General features: G+C 41.2%; 1 pseudogene; it reads left to right on the top strand.

The window, feature by feature from the left end:
- LOC133923195 (uncharacterized) overlaps window positions 1-23,727 on the top strand; it is a 35,302-nt pseudogene that overhangs the window by 8,160 nt on the left and 3,415 nt on the right.

Below are 23,727 nucleotides of genomic sequence, written 5' to 3' on the forward strand. Positions count from 1 at the left end.
GATTGAGTTAGGGTTAAGGTGAATGAGTTCCAGGCCATAGAAACCAATCACCTCAAGAAGAAAACTGGAAGGGGGAAGTGAAAACCATAGCAGAAGAAATCAAAATATATCACCGTCTAGGCAGTATCTAGGCTTGGGATTGTCTGCCCCGCCACCGATGCACAGGCGATTAGGGCCCGAGAAGGAACCACCTCCTCGAGCTTAGCCTTGACCAGAGCCTCCTTCACGATGTCAGACTTTTGTAAGGCTAGAATCATGCTCGCCATCTCGTTGGTGGTGGAACTCTCTTTTTGGATCTTCTTTCGGCCCACAGCGCCGGAGGAGTTGGAGGAGGGGGTTTTTGGAGACAAAGGTGTAAGAGGCGCAATGAGATGACATGAGATAGACAATGATGGAGGGGTGAACATTAAGTGGGCTCCCCCTCTACTTTTATATAGGGCGGTGGCTCTCGGAAATTGCTCTTCGACTGACGCCATGGCATGACTCGAGGCCACAATCTCCTGCTTTACTGTCACATCGCATTTAATGTCCGACGCTTGAGGGAGCAGTTGGAGCATAACATGAGGAACTCGGCACACCACGCCTCCACGTGCGCGCGTTTCCCTAGCATAATCATGATCTCCTGTCATGTATAAAATTATCACCACTACCCAAAATCTCTGTTGCGACGGTCCAACTTTCGAACCGGGCCAATGATGAGTCTTCTCTTCCCTCATCTTTTGCAAGGATAGGACGATATTTTTGGACTAATCAGAAATCCTACTCGGATGGAACACCTTCTCGATGACTTGCTTGAGAACTTGGAGGCGTTCAGAACTCCGAATAGATGATCTGGGAACCTTGAGAACCTAATTAGACGCATCATCCTAATCGGGAACCCAAGTCTTACTCGATGACGCGATCGGACAAAATGTTTATCTTTGTTAGCCAAGTACTTGATCTGTAGAACCCTCATTTCATATACTGGTGGAGGGCTTGATGATAACTAATGAGTAACTACCATACTCGAACACCACAGGGTTTTCTGTAAATCTCGAAGCATATCTCTATCTCTGGGAAGAGGATCTCTTGATAAAAAGAAACTATCCGTAGGAACCTAAGGTATCATGTAAAGAGAAAAGTTTATCTCTAAAAATAAAAAGAATGACTCCTGATGGTATACGACGCCACCCCTGATATATGCGAAGTCTGAGGACCCTGCGAAGGACAAGTTACAAATCATTAGAAAAGTTACACAAGCCAGAAGATATTATAAGCCAAGCAAACACGGCATCGACTAGTATAAATCTATCTAGATTAGTTATGTACCCTTTGTAACATGCACATATTACCAGAAAATAAATATAGTATAGAGTTATTATCTTAAAAAAGATCCCACCCTATATAAAAATCCTATGCACCTCGTCTTGCGTTATAAGTGGATGTACGTTGACTAATGGAGGCACCCACAACCACGAACACTACCTACAGTATCTACCAACTTGCCTGCCCAACTTCGTTCCTCCATTTTGGCTCCGATTTCTTCCCGTCACATATAGCACATGTGCAGTTTTATGCGCAATTCCTGCAGAACTCTGAGATTTCTACATTCCAAAAGAGATTTACTGCCTTTTTATGGTTGTAAGTGAAGCACGATCTTTGGATGGTTCAGTTTTCAAATACAGAAGAAAACGCGGCCTCCCACAGTATAAGAAATTTGATGTTCTACGATGACTAGTAATCATCATAGTATCCGGAAATTTCGTCACAAAAATACCCTAGTGATATATTTCCAATGTTACCCTCATAAACATAATGTGTAGGATCGAATAGGTGTAAATTACCTCATCAGAGAGGATGAATGATTGCAGAAGCTCGAAGCTAAATTTCAGATTTAAATAACCTAATCAAATATGGAATTCATTCGTGAAATTCAGTTCAAGATAGACAGCTATCACATCACTAAAAGTTGTCCAGAAGTATCCAACCATTAGATTTCTCTCAAAATTTTATTGTAAAAAAACACTAGACAATCATACGAAACTATTACTATAAAAATCATGTCAATCAGATCTCTATATTTAAAGATATAAAATTCACAAGCAGTCTGTGATTGGCTATTGGCTATGATGAAAATAGATCAAACGTAAATATCATAAGAATTATAAAAATTCATCAACCAAATTTCTCATAATATTAACTTGATGCATTATGAAGATTTTAGATGTATCAAACCAGTACAAATCGCAATAATCAAGCTATTCATAAAAAATGACCATGAAAAGACTGAAAAAAAAATACGAAAGAAAACTTACAAAATTTGAACTTTATTAAATGTATAGGTTACAAGATACATCTTCAAAACATCTCAAAAATTTTCGCGTGAGATCCTGATTAGTTCATCTAATCTCCTATTCTTCTTTCTTGCCTACTGCTATGCTCGCATGGTCGGTCACTATTTATTAGTCGGCAAAATAGCACAGTGTCTTGATCTTTTTTAAGTCTTAATATTAAGATACAAATTGTAGTATCTAAACGTACAACAAACATATGCCACATATTACACACGTATAACTAAGACACATAAGATCAACCTAACATGTACACACGTTCCACATTCACACAGTATTCCGACCCTATTCCAACACGATTTCGACTTCATCTGGCCAACACGTATGGGCCTCGGCCAGCTCCCTGTGCGCGACCTGCCACAGCAGCCACGTGCCCCTCCTGGGCCTCAGCCTCTCCTCAGCGTGGGCCATCTTCCCACGGCCACCTGCAGACCGCCTGGACCGAGCTCCACTAGAGCAGCCCAACAACAGATGCTGGCCTGTCCACTGGACCTCAATCACCAGGCTGAGCTAGCCAATGAACACAGTGCAAAATGCACCTTTTCTTTTCTTCTGTACGGCCGAGTCACCCATATGCAAGTATGCAACCTGCCGAGAACCAGCGCCTACCTCGGTGGTTCGCTCCACCCGTCCTGGTTGGGTCCCTGAGATCGAATCACGTGTCTGATCGGGATTTATTTCCCAGTATGAAGTATGATATACCCTTGTGTGCGTTTAGTGATACCACGTGTTTCCACATATTGAAAGTCATAAATCTCTCAATCCCTTTTAAATGTGTATTTAGACGTGCATACGTGCTTTCCGTGTAGTATGAGTATAGAGTACGTGGATAATTCAAATTCTCTTTATACCCTCTTAAAAAAAGTTACAACCTACCAACATATAGGCCCTGATACACCCATCCAATAGCGCAACAACACAGTGCTTCCTTTTTTCCTTTATTCCAACGCAACTCACGCATGTATGTTTGGAATAAATCTTCCGCTCCCCTTCAGACGACTTCTCTGCGCTTGCCCAGCACCTGTCGTTTTATGGACCAGGACCAATTTCACCTCAGACCATGGTGGCTGGATAACGTTCTCTCAAGGCTAAAATGCCTTTCATTTCTCTTATAGGGTCTTTCTTTGTCCTACTTATAGTATCTTTCCTCTAGCAAGAGGAGCAGCCCTATACCACGTGTAGCCACACTCGTCTGTCCTTTTCTACTTAGTTGGACAGATCACTTCAGAAAATAGTATAAAAATCAAGCAAGAAAACGGATGTGCGTTAGCGCAACGGCTTTCGTGCCTGCTCTATTACATCGACCACCTTCGAGTTCTCTATATGCGAAGAGCCTGGAATGGTGATAGAACTATCGGAAACTACCCAACGACGATTCTAGAAAGTGTCAAACTTCGCTTCATGAAAACCAACACTTTGAAGTAGTGTAAGTGTATAGCACAATTGAATGTAGGATTTATCTAAGTAGTTTCAATAAATCACCTACAGCAGTTCGTCTTGTCTCCAAAAGCCTATCAATAAATAGGAACACATTCCCACAAGTTAAAAAAAAAATTATATCAAATTAGAACTAGTAACCAATCCCAACATAGAAGTATTAAAAAAACTTATATAAACAAAAAAATCTCATGTGTATCGCTCTTTAGCTCGAACGTCTCACCTGACCTTCTAGTCCCATTAAGCTCAGTTTCTCTCTGAATTTAGTCCCGATCTTGTCACGGATCACGTTCGCCCTCAAGACGACACCTGCATATGAACAAAATCAATAACTCCAAGCATAAGTTTTTTAAACTTAGCTCTCGTCAATCGGTACAACACCACTCATACTAGTATATGTTGCACATATAAAAACACAAATACTATTATGCTACCATGAGCATCATTATCACATACATAACTATGTTGCCACAAGCATATTCAGTAACATTATCGCATGCACATAATCATATGAAATGATAAAAACACTTTTTGTCTTTTGCTAATTTCATAATTATGCCAATTATTTATTTATCAATTTTTCAACACATAATCTCACATAATGAATTTAGTGACGTTGTATCGGAGATTGTCATGAAATATGTTACATTTGATTACCAATATTATTGCATCATCATGAAACACCATTCATTTTGCGATGCTAAATTTTGCCTTGCTATCTCAAATTTAACGTCATGCATTCCCGATGCGTCATCACTAAGACGGTGGACAGGTTACTTGCATCCCTGCATCTGCTTGGAACCACTTTGAATGAATCAAGGAAGCATGACGCGGATTGGAATACTAACAGTGAAAAAAAAACTCAATTGCAAACTGCAATATCTACAAATTCAGAATGATATTGTACCTTGTTTAATTTTCCAACATTGAGCTTTGTCAAATTAGTTAGGTGCGAGCATATATTCGTATTTTTGCCTTTAGCGGACAACTTCTTATTTCACCAAAGTAGAAAAAAAATCAGCATTTAGAGTCCAATCCAGTATGTCAGTATCAAGAACCTAAGGTGAAATGCTGAAAATGCTTGGCATACAATAATGCAAAGGCATCAAGCATGAGCAACATCAATCGACCATGCCATGGATGGTGCAGTGGAATGGATAAGTTTTGAGAAAGTAAGTTGAAATATATCTTGATTTATACATGATGAGTATTTGACATTAGTATTTATTTGGTTTAATGATTTTTGATTTTGTATGAGTTTTGATGGGCTGATTTTGGTGAACTCAGAACTTCCGGTCCAAACCTGAAACTTCCGGTTGAATATCCGATGTTCAGAATTCTTATCTCGCCGGAGCTTCTGGTGTTCAGTTTTGGCAGCCAACCCGGAACTTCTGGTCTAAAACCAAAACTTCTGGTGTCATGGAAAAACTGAAACCGAGAGCCTCTATCCGGATTGAATCCGGAACTTTCAACGACCCAAGTTAATGTTCCGATGTCCGGTGTTCACGATTTTTTTTGGTGTGATTTTAACTAAGAATTTTTTATTTTGAACTAATTGAAGATGGAGTTAGAAAAATATGTTTGCTTGTCTCATAACGTGTAGGTAATGGATGCAACTTGACGATCAACGGCGGGATGATCAGGATTAAGCGGGGTGCTTGGTGCCAAATGATCAAATAGGTCGGGTGGAGTCAAGGGTGATTCTAGCTATACACGTGAAGGTCAAGTAAAATATGCAAGATGAATGGAGATGACGTGTTGACAAAGTTAGATGAAAGAGATACCGGTGCAAATGACAAGGCGACCTGAGGAATCGAAAGTACATGCATTGACATCGGAGCACTTGCTTATGATGTGAGCAAGTGGCTGTGAGTCACGCTTTGAGGAGCGTGCAAAGGGTTTCGTGGTTTTAACCTCAAAGCCGTGGGAATGATAAAAGTGTACGTGGTATCATCGTGAAGGTTGCATCGAGGTGATCCTAAGTCGTGAAGGCGATATGGTCGTCCGATGGATGGAGGAGAAAATGGATAAAAATGCAATCGGTGATAGGTAGGAGTGTACTACAAGAGAGATGTATTTTGGGTACAAGAAAACTTGACATCCAAGGAAGCTCCTAAGGCCTATAAATTGAGGGGTAGACATATAGGGAGAGGGGAAGCCAACCACTTGAGTTTGTAGGCTAGAGTTTTAGAGGAGATAAGAGAGCAGAGCCTAGCCTTGTAATAGGTGAGAGTTTTTTATAAAGAAAATCTTTGTAATTCGTCTAAAATAGAGTTGGCCTCTGCAAGCAAAGGAATTTATGTTTCTTTTCATGATTATGTTCACCTCTTTCTAGTTTTTGTCACTTGGCTCCCTTGCTTTGTTTCAAGTTTTTTGTGTTTCATTGTGTTTTTCATTTTTGGTTGACAACTAAATTTTTTTCACCTTGTGAAGTCTTTCTTCTTATTGCTAAATGCATAAAATTCACATACAAATATATACAAGTTGGACTTGAATTCCATTGCCTCTTGATCATCAACTTGGAGGATTTTTTCACCCAGTGTTCTTGTTTCTCATTTGTGTTCTTGGTCAAATCCATGGAATCAATGCTGAAATATTAATCTTCTTGAAAAGATCTTTTGGGCAAAAATCCATTATGAACATGCTAAGTTATGGCTAAAATTTTGTTGGATATGGTCATTTGATTGGATTTTGAGTTTGGATTTTGGGTTTTCATGCTGCAGTTTTTCCTTTGAAAACTCAATCTGGAACTTCCGGATTCTTACTAGAACTTTTGGATTATTTCAAAATTCCATCCAGATGCTATTCTTCCGGTCTCAATTTGTAATTTTCAGATCCAACTCGGAACTTCGGATTCTTCTATTTTCGCTATGTTTATGCGTTTTGAGTTGCATTTTTGTTGTAATCCATTTTGAGGTGCGTTGGGTGATAAAATAGAAGAAGGGCATCGATTTTGAAAGAAATTATTGAGGTACCTATTCACTCCTCTAGTTATCGTTCTTGGTCCTCCAAGTTACACATTAGTAACAAATATTTCGTATAATAGCAGATCAACAATACACATATAGATAGTATAACTCACTAGTGACTAGAAATGGGAGAAACCCACAACCAAACACACCGACGGCGGCGAGAGCACACGTGGTGTGAGCGAGCAAAGCCATCCAACCTGAGCGTCGGCTCGGTTGGCAAGGACGGCGCGTGCGCCCGAGCCAGCGCACGTTCGAGCGTTGCTCGACGCGAGTTTGCACCGTGTTTTTTCGTTTATTTCCAGGTCTACCTCTCGTGCGTGGAGCTAAAAAGGGATCGTGACGTGCCCGTCACCTACGGAACCAGCTGGTTTCGTCGATTCCTAGAAGGACGCTTTGCTTCGTATAGATGTAGATCTGTGTGTATGTGTTGGGTGTGTGGAGGTGGTGTGTGTTGTTGTGTGTATGTATGTACGAACAGATGCTACATTTGTACCCAGTCGAGAGGTGTCAAAAAAAAAACTCTCTCCATAGGGAGAAATTTTATTGTGTAGCCGTAGTATAGCCCGATTTGTGTCACAAACCAACCAAAAACTAACACGTGGTTGTGTGGACTAAGAGAAGCACATCCCCACCAGACCCATCCTTCCACATCCTCGAAGTTGCATAAATATAACAAGATTGCCACTGTTTCGAGTGCCAAAGCTCTGCACATTCCCGCCTAAGTCCTTGTTTGTGCCTAGCTTTTTGTCGCTTGTCATGGTGTATTGATTCATGAATGGGGAACAGAGAGACCATGGAGGAGCCAGGAAAGCAGATGAACCAAGGAATCGATAATACAATTTCCAGGTAATACCCATCCCATCCTTTTTCTTACATTTATTCATAAGGCAGAAATTAGAATATAGATTATGCTATTTTCACTATAATCATGCTAATATATATCCGAACTATCAATTTAGGACAATTGAATCATTCAATTTTGATCGGTCTGATCATCAGCATGCAAGGAATGATAATGTATGTGAGAGATCAAACTCGTCCATTTTGGAACTTAAGATTGGAATGGAAGTTGCATCTGAAGATGAAGCCTAAGATCTCTACAATCGATATGTTATAAACAAGGGGTTCAGTATCCGGAAAGGAAACAAGTGAGTTGTGAATGGAGTTCTTGAGAATTTCTTTCTTCAAAAGTAGGAGAAAAGAATTCTACCAATGATGCTCCTGTGCAGCGCAATCATTTGTCAAAGAACCAATTGCATGGCCAGAGTTTGATTCTCAGTTATAGATGGCATCTGGGAGATTACTCGTATCAACGATATGCATAACATGAGTTCGCAACACTGGAGGAAAAGTGCAACTCGAGATCTGGGAGGAAAGTGTTAGACTCTCATGCTGAAATTCTTACTTCCATATACTGTGTTGGTATAAAACCGAATCAATCATTCAACTACTGGCAAAACAGGTTGGAGGTGTAGATAATATTGGCTTCAACTACTTGGCAAAGCAGCGCTCACTTTGACCCGTGCTTTACGTGTAAGTGAGCTAAATCACTTAGGACACATTATTTTTGACAAGTCTTCATTGACACTCCAAGGGAATCGGATTGTAAAAGATAAGTTAAAGGAGGTCCTAATTTTATTGGAGAAGGAACTGGAAAGCAATGTCACCGTACATGCAGTAGAACGAACTATTCAAGTGAAGGAATTGAGGTGTATGATCCACCACATATCAGGATGAAGGGCTTAACTAATACTAGAATCAGGTGTCAAGTTTGAAACCAAGAAAAGGAGAAAAAATGCTCCACATGCCACACATGTTTCGTCCACGAAAGAAAATATGCATCTTGGGTCTCAAGTGAGTGCTGCTGCTGCAAAAAGTCAAAAAATTCATTCTGCTCAAGGCCACACCAACCGGGACCTAATAAAGTTGCACAAGTGTCTGAGAAACAAGAGTAATATTTCCCTTCTGCTTTATTTTGCCAGGGTAATCAGTTGCATGCAAATCTCAATACTATTGTTGGTTTCAGGACTCGTATTTTGTTTATATGAATAAAGGATGGCTCTAGATTTCTCTCGCACAGTTGGGTTATGTGATGCCATTCATGATGTATGCACAAAGCATTTCATTTGGACAGTGGTAATAGCGGCGGGGGTGGAGGGATAACGAAGAGCTAAAACGTGAAGGTAGCAATGGTAAGCTACGGCGGAGGGATGGAGAAGAGACGATGAAGGCATCGAAGAGGGCAGTGGAGGGGCGAAGAAGAGGCGGCAAGGGCATCGACGAGGGTGGCAGAGGAGTGAAAAAGAGGCGGCAAGGGCATCGACGGTGCCAGTGACGTCGAAGACGATGACGGTCTAGTGATTAACCGAGTCCAGCAAGGGTTAGGGATGTGGAAGGATGGGTCTGGTGGGGGATATGCTTCTCTTAGTCCCACACAACCACATATTTTTGGTTAGTTCGTGACACAAATTGAGATATACTCCCTCTGATTGCAAATGTAAGTCATTTTAGACTTGTGCACAAGGATTAAGAAAGTAGATCAAATGACTTTATTATCCTTCATTTATTCTGTATTGGAAAAGATAACTCATTCATTTGTAAGAGTGGTAGCATTTATTAAACAAGGACAAGACGGGAATAAAAGAGAAAAAATACATAGAAGTTCAAAAATAACTTATATTTAGAGAATAGTTGAGGAGGCTAAAACAACCTATATTTACAATCAGAGATAGTATATCCCCGTTACACAATAAAATTGAGAAGCACTGGTCTTACTGGGCCGAGCCGAGGGGCGACGTGCCTGAAAGCCTAATACAAGATGAGATGTCTGCCCATTTAAGTTTCTACATGGGCCGAGTCCACCCGTGGTTCGTCATCCCAGAAAGCCAACTGGTGGTTCGTCTCACTCTCAAGACAAGTCAAACTCCTCCCCTCTCGAGGTGCTGTGTCAGTGGCCCCTGTCGCTGTGCGCCGTGGTGTTCGTGGCGCGGGCTGCACCATCCGTGCCACCGACTTTTTCGACGCCTCCCCGGGCTGCCCGCGCTGCGCTGGGCTCCCCGAGGAGCACCACTTGATGTGAGTCGCTCTTTGCAAGGGCTACGCCATCCTCGCTGTCTCCAGCCGCGACAAGTGCTGGTCCCTTGACGCCGTCGGGGAGGGCAGCGAGCTCACAGCGGTGGAGTCCATCATTAATTGGTGAACCGAGGAGAAGTACCCTCAGCTCACGGTCGTTCCGCTCGTCGGCATCGGTGCGTCATCAGGCGGGTACTTCCTCTCGGCGCTCGCAGTGAGGGTTAGGTTCAACAGCGTTGCTTGCAAGATCGCCGAGGGCGTGTACGGGGGCCATGGGCGACGTCCCGGCCAGGTACCCACCAGCGCTGTTCGTGCATATGCCCAAGGACATCGAGAGGGCGTGGGAGGTGGCGGCGAGCATGGACAAGCTCAGTGCGAAGCACGTCAACGTGCGGGAGATGCGGTGCAACGACTTCGCCATCAGCGTGGACTATTTGGCGAAGAGGGTGCTGGGGTGACCCGTGCCGTCGCCAAGGTGCTGGTGCATGTGCTTTGCATGAAGGATTTCGTCGATGATACTGTTAGGATATATAGGCTTAGTCTATTATATTTGAATAATTCAAAATAAATATTAAAGATCCGACTAAGTGGATATGAATGTGTATCTTTTAACCTTATTTTGCTAGTAAAGATGGAGGAAGATCAATTTAAAAAGAATTCTCTCATTCACTTACTTAGAATGCGTGGATGAGAAGACTAGAAAAATACACGTGCATATTCGCTCGCTAAGGTGTGGCCAGGCCCTGGCCGTGGCCTGAGCGAGGGTGGGGGTGCGGACACATGATACATGTGTGAATGGTTTGTTGAAATTGGATCCAATAGCTTGCGTAGGTGCGATCTCTTTTTGAGTTTTATTCTTTTTGCTGCGTAGGCAAAAAGATAAATATATGGAAATCGTGTCGGTTAAGAATCCGATCGCAGCGCATAATTGAGTCCGATCATGATGCATCTTAACCATGCAATTCTCCCCTCTCTCTATATATATGCGAGCTATCGCCACAAAAGCATATACACAATTACAGTTTTTCCTATTTTCTCTTTGCTGCACTATTGCACGTAGTCTACTCCATCCTGTTGCATTGGCGTGCATTGACAAATGGGAGAGAATGCCTCCGAAACCCGTCGCTCTTGGGATCCTGCACCGGGAGAGGGTAAATAAGGTTTTTGTGAAGCGTTCGACGCGATTGCTCACGATCTGCTTCATCTACATCATCACAATTTGTTCCGTCTACTACATTCACATCACGGGGGCCTCTATATCTCACACTATCGCCGAGTACGTACATTGTGATATATTATATACCTTGTTGGAGCTTGTCGGGTTTGTCAAGACCTTATCTGGACTTGTCAGATCGGAATCCTTATCAGTAAGCTAGTCGTGAAGCTAGTCGGGAAGCTAGTTGTTTGCATGTGTTCTTGTTCATGTTATATTTAGGAATTGAATTAAATTAAATATGAAAGTGTGTATTTTTCTAATAATCCAAAAATATCAGTGTAGGTATTTTGATTTAATGATAGCTGATTTTACTAATGCACTGAGGCCAAACAAGTTTATCGATGTGCACATTAAGAGGTGGCAAGTCAAAGTCACTCTATGACTTACGGCTATGAATTGCTACTGAGTTACGTCTGGCAGGCCTAAAGGAACTCTTTCCTCTGATGAGGAGAAGAAGTTCGAGGAAGCCAACACGCTCTTTGTAGGATGTGTTCTTAGCACTCTTGTCGGTCATTTTTATGATGTGTACATTCACATAAAGGATGCAAATGAGTTGTGAGACGCACTAAATGCAAAATTTGGTATGTCAGATGCAGGCAGTGAACTGTATGTCATGACTACAAGATGGCTGATAATCAATTGATAGTCGAGCAGGCTCATGAGATTTACTACATTGTAAAGGAACTTGAACTCCTAAAATGTGCATTACTTAACAAGTTTGTGGCTGGGGGCGTCATTGCCAATTGCCTCTCTCGTGGAGGAATTTTGCCACTTCTCTAAAACATAAGAGACAAAAAATCTCTATTGAGAGTCTGTTCATGTCTCTTGATGTTTTGGAGAAAGCTCGGGCTAAGGATGTACATAACAAAGGAGGCGATGGATAGTGTAGTGCAAATGTGTGCAACGGTCCTCTAATGGTAAGTTCAAAGGGAAAAAATAACAAGTTCAAACAAACTACCAACTTCAAAAGGAAGAAGATGAAAAAAGATGATAAACCTTGTTTCATGTGCGTCGAGGTTGGCTATTGGGCTAAAGATTGCCACACCGCAAAAGGAAAGATGTTAATTAAGGAAAGAACGCAAAATCTGTCAATATGACCATTGGCAACATTAGAGATGGAACTACTGGGTATGGTAATTTACCTATGGTTCTTTAGGTGAATCAGTCTATCAGTTGGTGGATTGATATTAGGGCTAATGTATATGTATGTGTTGACATTTCAATGTTCTCTTCTTATCAGGTCACTCGGGAGTATTCTGTCTTAATGGGGAATGAGTCTTATTCTTTTGTTCATGGTGTTGGCACGATAGATCTAAAGTTTACTTCAGAAAAGATCGTGCAGCTGAGAAACATGCAGTATGTTCTTTCAATAAATAAGAATCTAGTTAGCGGTTCTCTTCTCTGTAGAGATGGGTTTAAGGTGCTATTTGAGTCTAATAAAGTAGTTGCGTTGAAACATGGACTTTTTATTAGTAAAGGCTATGAGTGCGGAGGGTTGTTCTGCTTTTCCCTTTCTGATTTCTGCAATAAATCTGTGAGCCATATTTGTGACTGATGACAACACAAATAGGAATATAAAGATATTAATTAAAGAACACCCTATCATACTAGACAATTAACGACATATAACAATTAAGCAAGAGAAAGTCTAGCACTAGAGCAACCTATCATGCTAGTAGAATAAGAATTAAAACTGAGCATGAAATAAAACACAATTTGATGACAAGCGAAACACATCAATTAAGAACTAAATAGCTTGTCATTATATCAAAAGACATGAATAATCAAAATTCCGACCCTAGACTACCCAAGCTCCCTCTAAGACTAAGAACTAGAAGGCTCACTAGCCACTCTACTATCTCTCTCCAATACAAAAGACTCCCCCTATCACCTAGACTCTCTCTCCCTTTGGCATCTAAGCACCAAAAAGAGCATAGTCCTAGACTTCTGAAGCAGGAGGAGAGGAGGAAGTTGGTGCTGCTGCTGACAGTCGCACCTCAAACTATGAGCTTGAATCTATATCTAAATATGACAACTCAACGGTAGCGGGGTCAACAATAGGCTGAGGAGGTTGTTCTGTCTCTGTAGGGGCATCTAAAGCTGGAGCTGGGGTGGAGTTGGTAGTGCCGGTACCCTGAGTAGCTATCTCCTATAATGCTACATCAAGCTCCTCGAAAGTAGACTGAACGACAGGTGGAGATTGAATGGACGGCTGCTGAGAAGGTACGGTCAGTTGTGGTGAGTCCTAAAAAAAAAAGAGTGCCAGAAGTCAATGGTGTATAAAGAGAAGGCAAGACTGGTCTCTGCGTCGTCCCGTCAGGCTGAGAAAACATACCAGTGCTGAAGAGTGGTGACAGGTGAAAAGCTAACACTGCTATACCCAAAAGACCACTGACATTGTCCGGGAGAGGACTAGGTACTGGGCTGGTGCCTAAGGAGCTACTGGCAGCTGAAGGCCTGATGCCTAAAAGAGAGAACCAAGACATTCGGATATGAATCTGAACATGCGGTTGTTGTTATCTCTGTCAACCTGAAGTGTTGCTAACGTGGCCTACTGCTGCTGCTGAAGCAACTGCATCAGCACAAGTTGCTACTCCTACTAGCGTAACACGTCTGCCTGTAACTTGGTCTGCTGCTCGGCATGGGCTGCCTGCTACTGCTGCATCTGCTGAAGGATGAGAATGAACTCTGACGGAAGTGCGACAGGGGTCACGGAGGGCACTATCTTAGGTGCTAAAGTAACTATAGTTGTAGGTAGCCTGAGAGGATCCTCCAACCTCAGCGTCGTGTGACTTAGCAACCAGTGGGAAATACTTGAGATCTGAAGAATCTGAGTCGATGTCACTCAGGTGAAAAGCGTGCAGGAGCTCTACCTTGGCCTCTACAAGGGCACGGTCCTCTACTGCTACTCTCTCTCTCTCTCTCTCTCTCTCTCTCTCTCTCTCTCTCAGCAGCTGGCACCTGCTCCTGAGCGTGGAACATCGCACGCTGATCTCAGCATCTATCTGAAGGTGCTCTGGGAGTATATACACTGAAGTGCTTGGGAGACTACTCGTAGGCCTGAACAAACTCTAGAAACCTGACCGAATGTGCAAGCAAATGAGATATGAAATGAGCATACAACTGCTTTCTGGTCATGGTCATCCCCTTTGTAATCACATCCTCAATCTCACACAGGATCAGGTCAACTACGTCAAAGCATTGGTGAGTGAGTATAGATAGAATCAGCCACTGCTGCAAGCTGGTGATCGCCTCTCCATATCCAATCCTTGGGAGTAGGCTGTGTCTCAAAGCCATGTGTAACGCCTTCGCCTTAGGAATCAGCAAGTCTGGCACTCGGGGTGATCTTGGAACAAAAGGCTACTTGAAGATCGGTTGGATATCATTGTCTGTCAAGAACACTCCACCAATAAGAGGACGGTGGGGTGGTTGAGCGTGAGGGTGTACTATCTCGTGCAAAGACCGAGAGCTCGCTTGAAGGCCCAATGCCTCTAGAATGGTGTTCCTATAGAGTCTCTAACTCTCTCCCTATAACATGAACTGTATGAAGTTCCTCTTTGGTGCTATCCAGACCGTGGCTTGGAAGACTCTCACCTAATCCTCCACGTAACGACTCACTCCTAACAACAACTCTGTAAGCCCCAAAATAGCCTAAAAGTGTGCTCTCATGTCCACACCTCTAGCTGCCAACTCTAATAGTGCCAGTTGAGCTTCTTACGAACACTCAAGATGGCCCCCCTCTTGAGGTATGACGCGTGAAAGCTCTCCTAGAGAATTTTCCAGAATCTGGGGGCTGACCCCCTCATCCCTCTGCTGGGTAAACCACTCAGCAATTAGCATGAATCAAAATATCTTGATCCTCGAGGACTTGTATGAAGTCAAGTCCAAAAGTTGAATCTCCCCCTAAGGCTGAGGCTCCTCTATCTGCTCTATCTGTGTTGTCTGCTCTGTCTCGGACTCTGGCTATGGCTCCTGTCGAGCCCTCTTCTGGCTCTCCTAGCCGGATGGAGTCTAACCCAACCCATCTGCCTGATGGGTACGTGTGGATCGACTTAGCGGAGACACCTCTCATCCTTTAATATGCAGTACTCGCTGAAAGATAGGGGTATCAATGGCTGCAATCGCCCAATCCAACTCCTTCTGCTCCTTCAACTTCTTTTTCTTGGAATTTTGAATTAATTTTTCCCAAATTTTGAGTCATAAGAATGATTTTATGGAGAGTTTAGATGAACATGCTAGGAATTCATGTTTGCGACTCTAAATGAGGAACAATTGCATAGGATTGAACTTTAATTTAAGCAATTTGACTCAAATTTGCTTAAATTTGAATGAAATTTCATGGAATTTAAGCAAATTTGCACTAGGGATTTGCAAATTGAAGGAATCACGAGAGAAGAAGCCTCACCATGATGAATATGTGGATTTGACGACTAGAGGTGAGATTGCTTGGCGGCGATGGCGAGCTATGGCGGCGACGATGCTGATTTCTTGCGACGGCAGTGACGCTGGGTGCTGCGGCGGTGGCGGCTATGGTGACGGTGAGGTGCGACGGTGGCACTAGGCTGTGGTGCTGAGGTTGCTGTGTGGAGGTGTTGGAAGGCGGCGGTGGATGGCGAGGCAGCGAGAACGGCGACTTCGATAGCGCGAGAGATCTGGGAAGGAGAGAGCTGATCGAGTGAAGTAGTTAAATGACTTGTGGGTCCAACCTAAAACTCAATCATCGGATGAACCGACGATAGGCCAAGGACAAAGTATCGCTCCATTTAACAGAACGTCTGAAAATTTGCTCCAACTCAAAAAGTGAACTCCGGATAGTCCGATGACTGAGCACCAATCCATTTTTGACTTAAATATCTATTATACACATCGGATGGTCTGATGAGGAAAAATTTGAACCCGCCGGACTATTTTAGACCAACTGAATTTCTCTGCCAGTGATACAATCACCGGAAGGTCCGGTGAGGCAATCTGAGAAAGCACTGGACAAATTTTCAGAGACCTTAGCAACGCCAACAATCAGAACACTGGATGGTACGTTGAGAGGAAACTAAAGATTACCGGACCATCCGGTGAGAAGGAAAGAATTTAGCTGAACTAAAAGCTCGCGCTTAGTCCAACTTCAAATAACCATTCAACAAAACACACATGTTTGTACCAGTTTGAGTGAAATATTACCCTATCAAAAACTCATTTTCAAATATTTGCCAAACGACTATCTTATAATAATTTCAAAATAGGCAATAAAAAACTAAAGAAAGGAGGAAGAAAACTCCAAGGAAATGTTTGAGCCATATTTTCTAAGAATTCAAAGATTAAGGCTTTAAATTCGCTAGGACATGACTCAATAGCTATTAAGCACTTATATTTGTCTAATCACACTGATAGAGGTGTATGTTCACATGGAAAGCGAACAACAATCTCAAAGAGTGATATTCTCCTTTGTGATCTCTACCGCCAATGCATATACAATGCATAACAAGTACATAAATTTAAACATGAGTGTAAATTATATGGCATGTGAATGCATAGCAATAAAATAAACTATCTTGTCATATTACTTCCCTTCTCAAGCTTTTTCATAATGAACCCAACTACATGCCTTGAGTAAAAAAAAGTGGCCACCAACTCAAGCAAGACCCATGTTCACCACTATCTTGAGAATGTTAGACAAACGCCTATCATAATGTGCATCTATATAACAAGGGCATCATATGACGTTAGAAGCATCTAAAATGTTTAGCTCACTTCACAACCTACTAAATGTGGCTTCATCTAGAGGTTTTGTGAAGATATCTGCTAATTGATCTTCCAACCTTACACCACGAAGAGATATATTATTTTTAGCCACATGGTCTCTAAGAAAGTTATGACAGATATCTATGTGCTTTGTGCGACAGTGTTGAACCAGATTATTAGCAAGTTTTACAGCACTCTGATTGTCAAAAAGAAGTGGAACCTACTCTAGATTTACACCAAAGTCTAATAAGGTTTGCTTCATATAAAGGATTTGAGCACAACATGCTCTGGTGGTTATATATTTGGCTTCCGCGGTTGACAAGGCTATGAAATTTTGCTTCTTAGAAGACCAAGAAACAAGGGACCATCCTAGCAAGTGGCACTCACCCGAAGTACTCTTACAATCCACACGGCATCCGTCAATGTCCGAATTCGAGTAACCCAAGAGTAGGAAACTAGCACCTTTGAGATACCACAAGCCTATGGTAGGTGTATGCTTAAGATATCTTAAGATTCTTTTTACAGAGCTAAGATGATATTATTTAGGATTTGCTTGACATCGAGCGCACATACATACACTAAATATTATATCGGACCTAGATGCGGTAAGGTAAAGGAGAGACCCAATAATAGAATGGTAAATCTTTTAGTCAATCAATTTACCCGATTCATCCAAGTTGAGATGTCCATCGGTAGGCATTGGAGTCTTGATTGGCTTGCAATCATCCATCTTGAATTTCTTGAGAATATCCTTTGTGTACTTCTCTTGATGGATGAAAGTCCCTTCCTTCAATTGCTTGATTTGAAATCCAAAGAAGTAGTTGAGCTCGCCAATCATCGACATCTCGAACTCCCTTTACATCAAGTCCCCGAATTCCTTGCAAAATTCCTTGTTAGTTGAACCAAAGATTATATCAACAACGTAAATTTGACAAAGAAAAAGCTCATTGTCGATGATCTTTATGAATAATGTGGTGTTCACCCTCCCGATCTTGAATCCTTGATTGACGAGAAAGTCATGTAGGCACTTGTACCAAGCTCTTGGCGCTTGCTTGAATCCGTAGAGTACCTTGTGCAACCTATAGACATGATTAGAGTATCTATGGTCTTCAAAATCGGATGGTTGTTCAACATATACAAGTTCATTTATAAAGTCATTTAAAAATACACTATTCAAATCCATTTGATAAATCTTTATATTATGATGCGAAGCAAATGCAAGAAGGATATATATGTATGGCTTCAAGTCTTGCCACTGGAGCAAATAATTCGTTGAAATCCAAGCCTTCCACTTGTGCGAAACCTTGAGTGACTAATGTTACCTTGTTGCAAACCACCACACCGTTTTTGTCTTGTTTGTTGCAGAAGACCCACTTGGTTTTAATGACATTCTTATCTTCCAAACTTTATTGTGGGTGAAGTTATTGAGTTCTTCTTGCATTGCCATCACCCAATTCAGATCCTTGAGGGCTTCATCTACACGAGTAGGTTCCACAAAAGAAACAAACAAGTAATATTCACAAAATAAAATATATTGATGAGAATGGGCTCTTACTCCCCTCGATGGACTCCCAATGATCAAATCAATTGGGTGATCCTTTGAGATATGCGTTCGTTTCAATTGCGGTTCTTGTGGTGTGTCTTGCGGTGGTCCAACATCTTAAGCTTGAGCTTGAGCTTGAGCTTCCTCTTGAGATATATGTACATCATGTGACAGAAGAGGTTGTTCATCCTTTGCTTCATCTTGATCCACTTAGGGCGTCAAGGAGGTGTGTGGAGTGAAAGTAAAAGATATGTCTTTGTAATCCTCCTTAGGCTTGTTATGCCCAATGACCATTTTCTTCATCACTTCTCTCAAGGGTTCATCACATACATCATCACAAGCAATACCTTCTCCTTGGGAGCCATTAGATTCATCAAACTCCACATCACATGTTTCTTCAACAAACTTATGGCATTCCTAAATACTCTATATGATTTGGAGTTAGATACGTAACCAACAAGAAATCCAATATAACAATGACGCTCAAACTTCCCTAGACGTTCTTTCTTTTTGAAGATAAACACTTACAACCAAATACCCGGAAGTAGGAGATACTGGGTTTCCTCCCAATGAAAATCTCGTATGACTTCTTCTTCAATAGTCGGTAGAGGTACACTCTATTTGAAGCATGACATGCCGTGTTGATTACTTCCGCTCAAAACTTCTCTGGTGTACTATACTCATCCAACATAGCTCTTGTAAGTGTGATCAATGTCTTGTTCTTCCTCTCCACCATGCCATTTTGCTGAGGAGTGTAGGTTGATAAAAACTCATGCTTAATTCCTCTTTCTTCATAATATTCTACTTGAGTATTTTTGAACTCTGTCCCGTTGTCACTTCGGATCTTCACTAATGTGGCTTCAAACTCATTTTGAGCCCTCTTTGCGAATTTCTTGAAGATCCCAACGGTCTTGCTCTTATCATCTAGAAATAAAGTCCAAGTGTATCTTATATAATCATCAACAATGATAAAGCAATACAGATTACCACCAAGACTTTTGTAGGTGATTGGTCCGAAGAGGTCCATATGTAGTAGCTCCAAGGGTCTTGATGTAGATATTATCACTTTGTAAGGATGTGAGTTTACAACTTGCTTTCCTACTTAGCATGCGCTACACAACATGTCCTTCTCGAAGATCACTTCAAACCAACCACCAATCCATTCTTGAATGCCTTCTTGAGTTGGCTCATTCCAATATGTCCAAGTCGATGATGCCAAAGCCAACCCAAAGATGTCTTGGTGAACATGCACATTGTCAAGCTAGCTTATTGAGATGAAAAATCCACAAGATATATATATTCATGTCTAAATCCTTTAAAAATTAGATCATTATGCTTCTTGCTAGTAATGACAACATCAATATCACTAAAAAGACATCTGAAGCCTAAATCACATAGTTGAGCTATGGAAAGTAAATTGAAACTAAGAGACTCAACTAAAACTACATTAGAGATAGAGAGATCATTGGAGATTACCACCTTACCAAAACCTACCACATTTTCCTTTTAATTATACAAAAGGTGACCTTGTCATGTCTGCCCACTTCATCTTCTAGTGAGGTGAACAACTTTATATTATCGGTCATATGTTATGCACATCCACTATCAAGCACTTAACGCTTGCCACCAGCTTTATAGTTCACCTACACATATAAGATCAAGCTTTTTGTTTAGGTACCTAAACAAGTTTGATACCTTTGACGTGAGTCACAAGAGCTTTTGACACCCATAATTGCCTAGGAAGCCTCCCCTTAACTTGAATTCCAATGAATTTTGCTATTACTTTTCCACTTTTAAGTTTATGCAATAAGAAATGGCTATTGTTGAAGGTGTATTTATATTTAGAATGCAAAGTAAGGAGAGGTTTAGAAGGAACTGGACACTCCCATGTGTGGTGACCGGTGACTTCACAATATTGACAATAGGAGTCAACTTCCTTGATGAAGCAATTGTTGATCTTCAGTGACTTGATGATGTTTTTCACCGGGTTTGGGAAGCAATCAAGGCCTCTCTTGTTGTAGTACATAGTATTCTTCATGAGAATTTTCTTTTGCTTTTACTCTCCCTTAGTCAACCAGGCCACACATGAGTTGAGACTTGCAATCTCATCCCTAAGTTCTTTCTCCCTTGCATGGTTAGTCTTAAGAGATGATAGATTATCACATGAAGACGAGCATGGTATTTCAAAGAGATCATCACGAGAAGTAGATGCATTGACCTTAACTACTTCAATAGTAGGTAATTCATTTAAGCTAGGATTAATAACATCATAAGCAAGTCCGAGTTCTTGATATTTGCATTTTAAGTCCATATGCTCAAGTTTTAGCTTCTTGTTATTAGCCTCAAGTGATTTGCTAGAAGTAATTATTTTATCATGTTTCTTATGCAAATCATTGTACTTAGTAAGCAATTCATCATGACTAAGCTTGGCATTGATATTCTCAAGAGACTTAATCTTAGCCTTTTGCTTCTTGATGATAGTAGCATAGTCATTCATTAGTTTAGATAGATCATTAGGAGATAGACCATCATCATCGCTACTACTATCATCATCACTACTCACTTTGTTACCTTTTGCCATAAGGCATATAGGTTGTGGTGGAAGCGGTGATTCTTCATTGGTGATGGCAAGGCCCGTAAAATCATTGTCTTCATCATCACTTGAATCATTGCTTGAGCTTTCACCGGAGACCCATTCAACAACAATATATGCCTTGCGGCCTTCACCCTTCTTGTTGAAAAACTTCTTCTTTTAGTGCCTATCTTGGCTCTTCTTCTTGTACTTATCCTCATCCTCACTTGTTTCAATCTTCTTGCCCTTTTTATTACTCTTCTTGTTGGGATGAGAGCAATCATATGACACGTGGCCAAGTTCACCACAATTGTAACACCTCTTGTTCTCTCCACTACCAAACTTGTCAAAAAAATTTGAAAGAAATTTGTTCTTCTTTGGATCATAGTTGTACCCCTTCTTGTTGAACTTGGAGATCATCCTTGTAGTTTTTCTCATGAGAAGAGCAAGCTCAGTTTTGGAGTCGGAGTCATCATCATTCATCATCTTTATCAGTTTCACTTGATGATGGAAGCATGATCTTCTTCTTCTTCTTGTCACTTTTTGCCCTGAGAGCAAGGTTCTTTTTTGTTGAGGATTCTTCTTGATCACTAAAAAAGAACATCTTATGAGCTCTTATCTTTCCAATGGTATCGGTGACAGTCATGTTATTGATATCCTACTTATGAAGAAGAGATATGATAATATTGTATTTTGGCTTAGGAAGCATCATCAATATCCTGTGAATAATGTCTCCTTGAGACAATTGAGTTAGTTCAAGATAATTGATTTCTTCCACAAACATATTCATGCAAGAGTACATAATTGCATAGCTCATTAGGAAACATCTTGAATTGATTGAGAGTGTTCATTAGCACAAGATATCTCTCCTCCCATATTTTCTTAGACCCTTCATGAATTTCACAAAGTCCGGTCCAAATATTATGAGCTAATTCTTTACTCCTCACTCTTGAAAAGACCTCTTCACTAATATCCTCAAATATGGCATTTCTAGCTTTAGCATTCCACCTAACTTGTTGCTCGGAAAATGGTTGATCAAACCTAATGAATATAGCAAGCCAAACTTCGGGGGAAATTGCCTAAACATAGCTCGCCATACGAACTTTCCAATACACAAAGTTCTTTCCCTCGAATTTTGGCATGCTACCGCCATTCCCCGGGGCCATTGCTCTAGGATTTTAAGCCTATCAAGAGCACAAGATTCTAATACCAATTTAAAGGATCAAATGGCCCTAGAGGGGGGGGGGGTGAATAGGGCTCTAATAAAACCTTAAAACAACTATCAATTTCTAGAATAAGGAGTAGCCTTAGCCTAGAAGAAGGAAATACAACTACTCGAGCAAAAAAGCTAGAACATAGAGAACAAACATGCAAGCATATAACTTAAGAATAAACTGTGGAATTGAAATTTGCATGAAAGTAGATGCTAGAAGTAAATTGTGGAATAGAAAGAGAGTAGGGAAAGAGGACACCGATTTTTTCCCAAGATATCGAAGAGTGTCCTCTTTGGAGTATCCACACAATGATATCGCTCACCTTTGAGTCATCAAGATTCAAGTGCTCCTTAGTGATTGCCACTTCTCCATCTCCGGATTGGTGAGAATCAAACCAAGTACAAGCTCTTCCTGGAGCTCCAACAAGAAATACAAGAGCTCACCGAGAACACCTCTAATCACCACGACCGGCTAGGTGTTGCCAACCACCAATAGTAACAAACTAACTGGTTAACTTGGTCCCTATCAAGATTACACAATAGCTAGATGCACACTCGTTACTCTTGAAGCAATAATGAAGTCCTTAACCTTCAATTAGGGACTTGAAAATCAACTCAACTGCTCTCCCTTGCTTCTTGATGACACACACAATGTATGAACTTCTTTGGGTTACAAGAGAGATGAAAGAAACGAGTGAAGGAGTATATAGGCTAGAGGTCAAATCTGGTCGTTGCCCAACCACCCACACTTTCTATGAACACTGGATGGTCTGGTCCACACACTATTGTATACATCGGACAATTTGGTGAGTAACCTTTTCCAAAAGCCAGCCTACCAGCTATTAGTAGTTGTTGCCTGAAAAGCTCCGGTGTTCTTCATACCACATCACCAGACAAACCCTTCAGTTAAATATTCCGGTGCACATATTTACCATCACCGGAAAATCCGGTGAGGTCATTCAGCTTCTGCTTAGAACAGAAATAAGGTCCGATGAGTACAAGTTCTTCAGCACCGGACAATTCGGTGAGAACAAAAACTCTGAGGCTCATCCAATTCAATCGACTTTGAGCACTAACTTCTTGACTTCTCACCCATGGGCTTCTTTAAGATACCTAGTGTTAGATTTTCGCAGGTGTGCATCTAATTAAGTCTAGACTCAACTAGATCAAACTACAACACTTAGCCCATTTTCATAGTACGATCAAAAGATCAGAAAAGAACCTATATCTACTCTAAGTGTCATTCATCACCTTGTGACACTTAGAACTAGAAGATCCTTAATTTTGACGCAAATATCCTTTGATCATCCAATAGAAACTCAAGAGGGACCAAGAAAACCCATCTAATCATTGTGAACTAAGCTTTTAATTCCCTTCGAAATATACGTGTTAGTCACAATGATACGGTTACCATTAATCACCGAAACACTTACCACTTACCTAGTGGTCTAGATGCTACATCTGAGATATGCTCATCGAAGGATTGCCTATAGATTTTTAGTAGTTAAATCTGAAGTATCTAATATACTTATCGATACAATTATGGAGTCTAGATATGCTACTTTCTTTGAGAATATTTTTCCCATGATATGCATAACACTTCTAGTCAAACCTTTGAGATAATTTCTAAGCCTAC

Source organism: Phragmites australis, chromosome 6 (assembly GCF_958298935.1).
Source record: "Phragmites australis chromosome 6, lpPhrAust1.1, whole genome shotgun sequence".
Lineage (NCBI taxonomy): Eukaryota > Viridiplantae > Streptophyta > Magnoliopsida > Poales > Poaceae > Phragmites > Phragmites australis.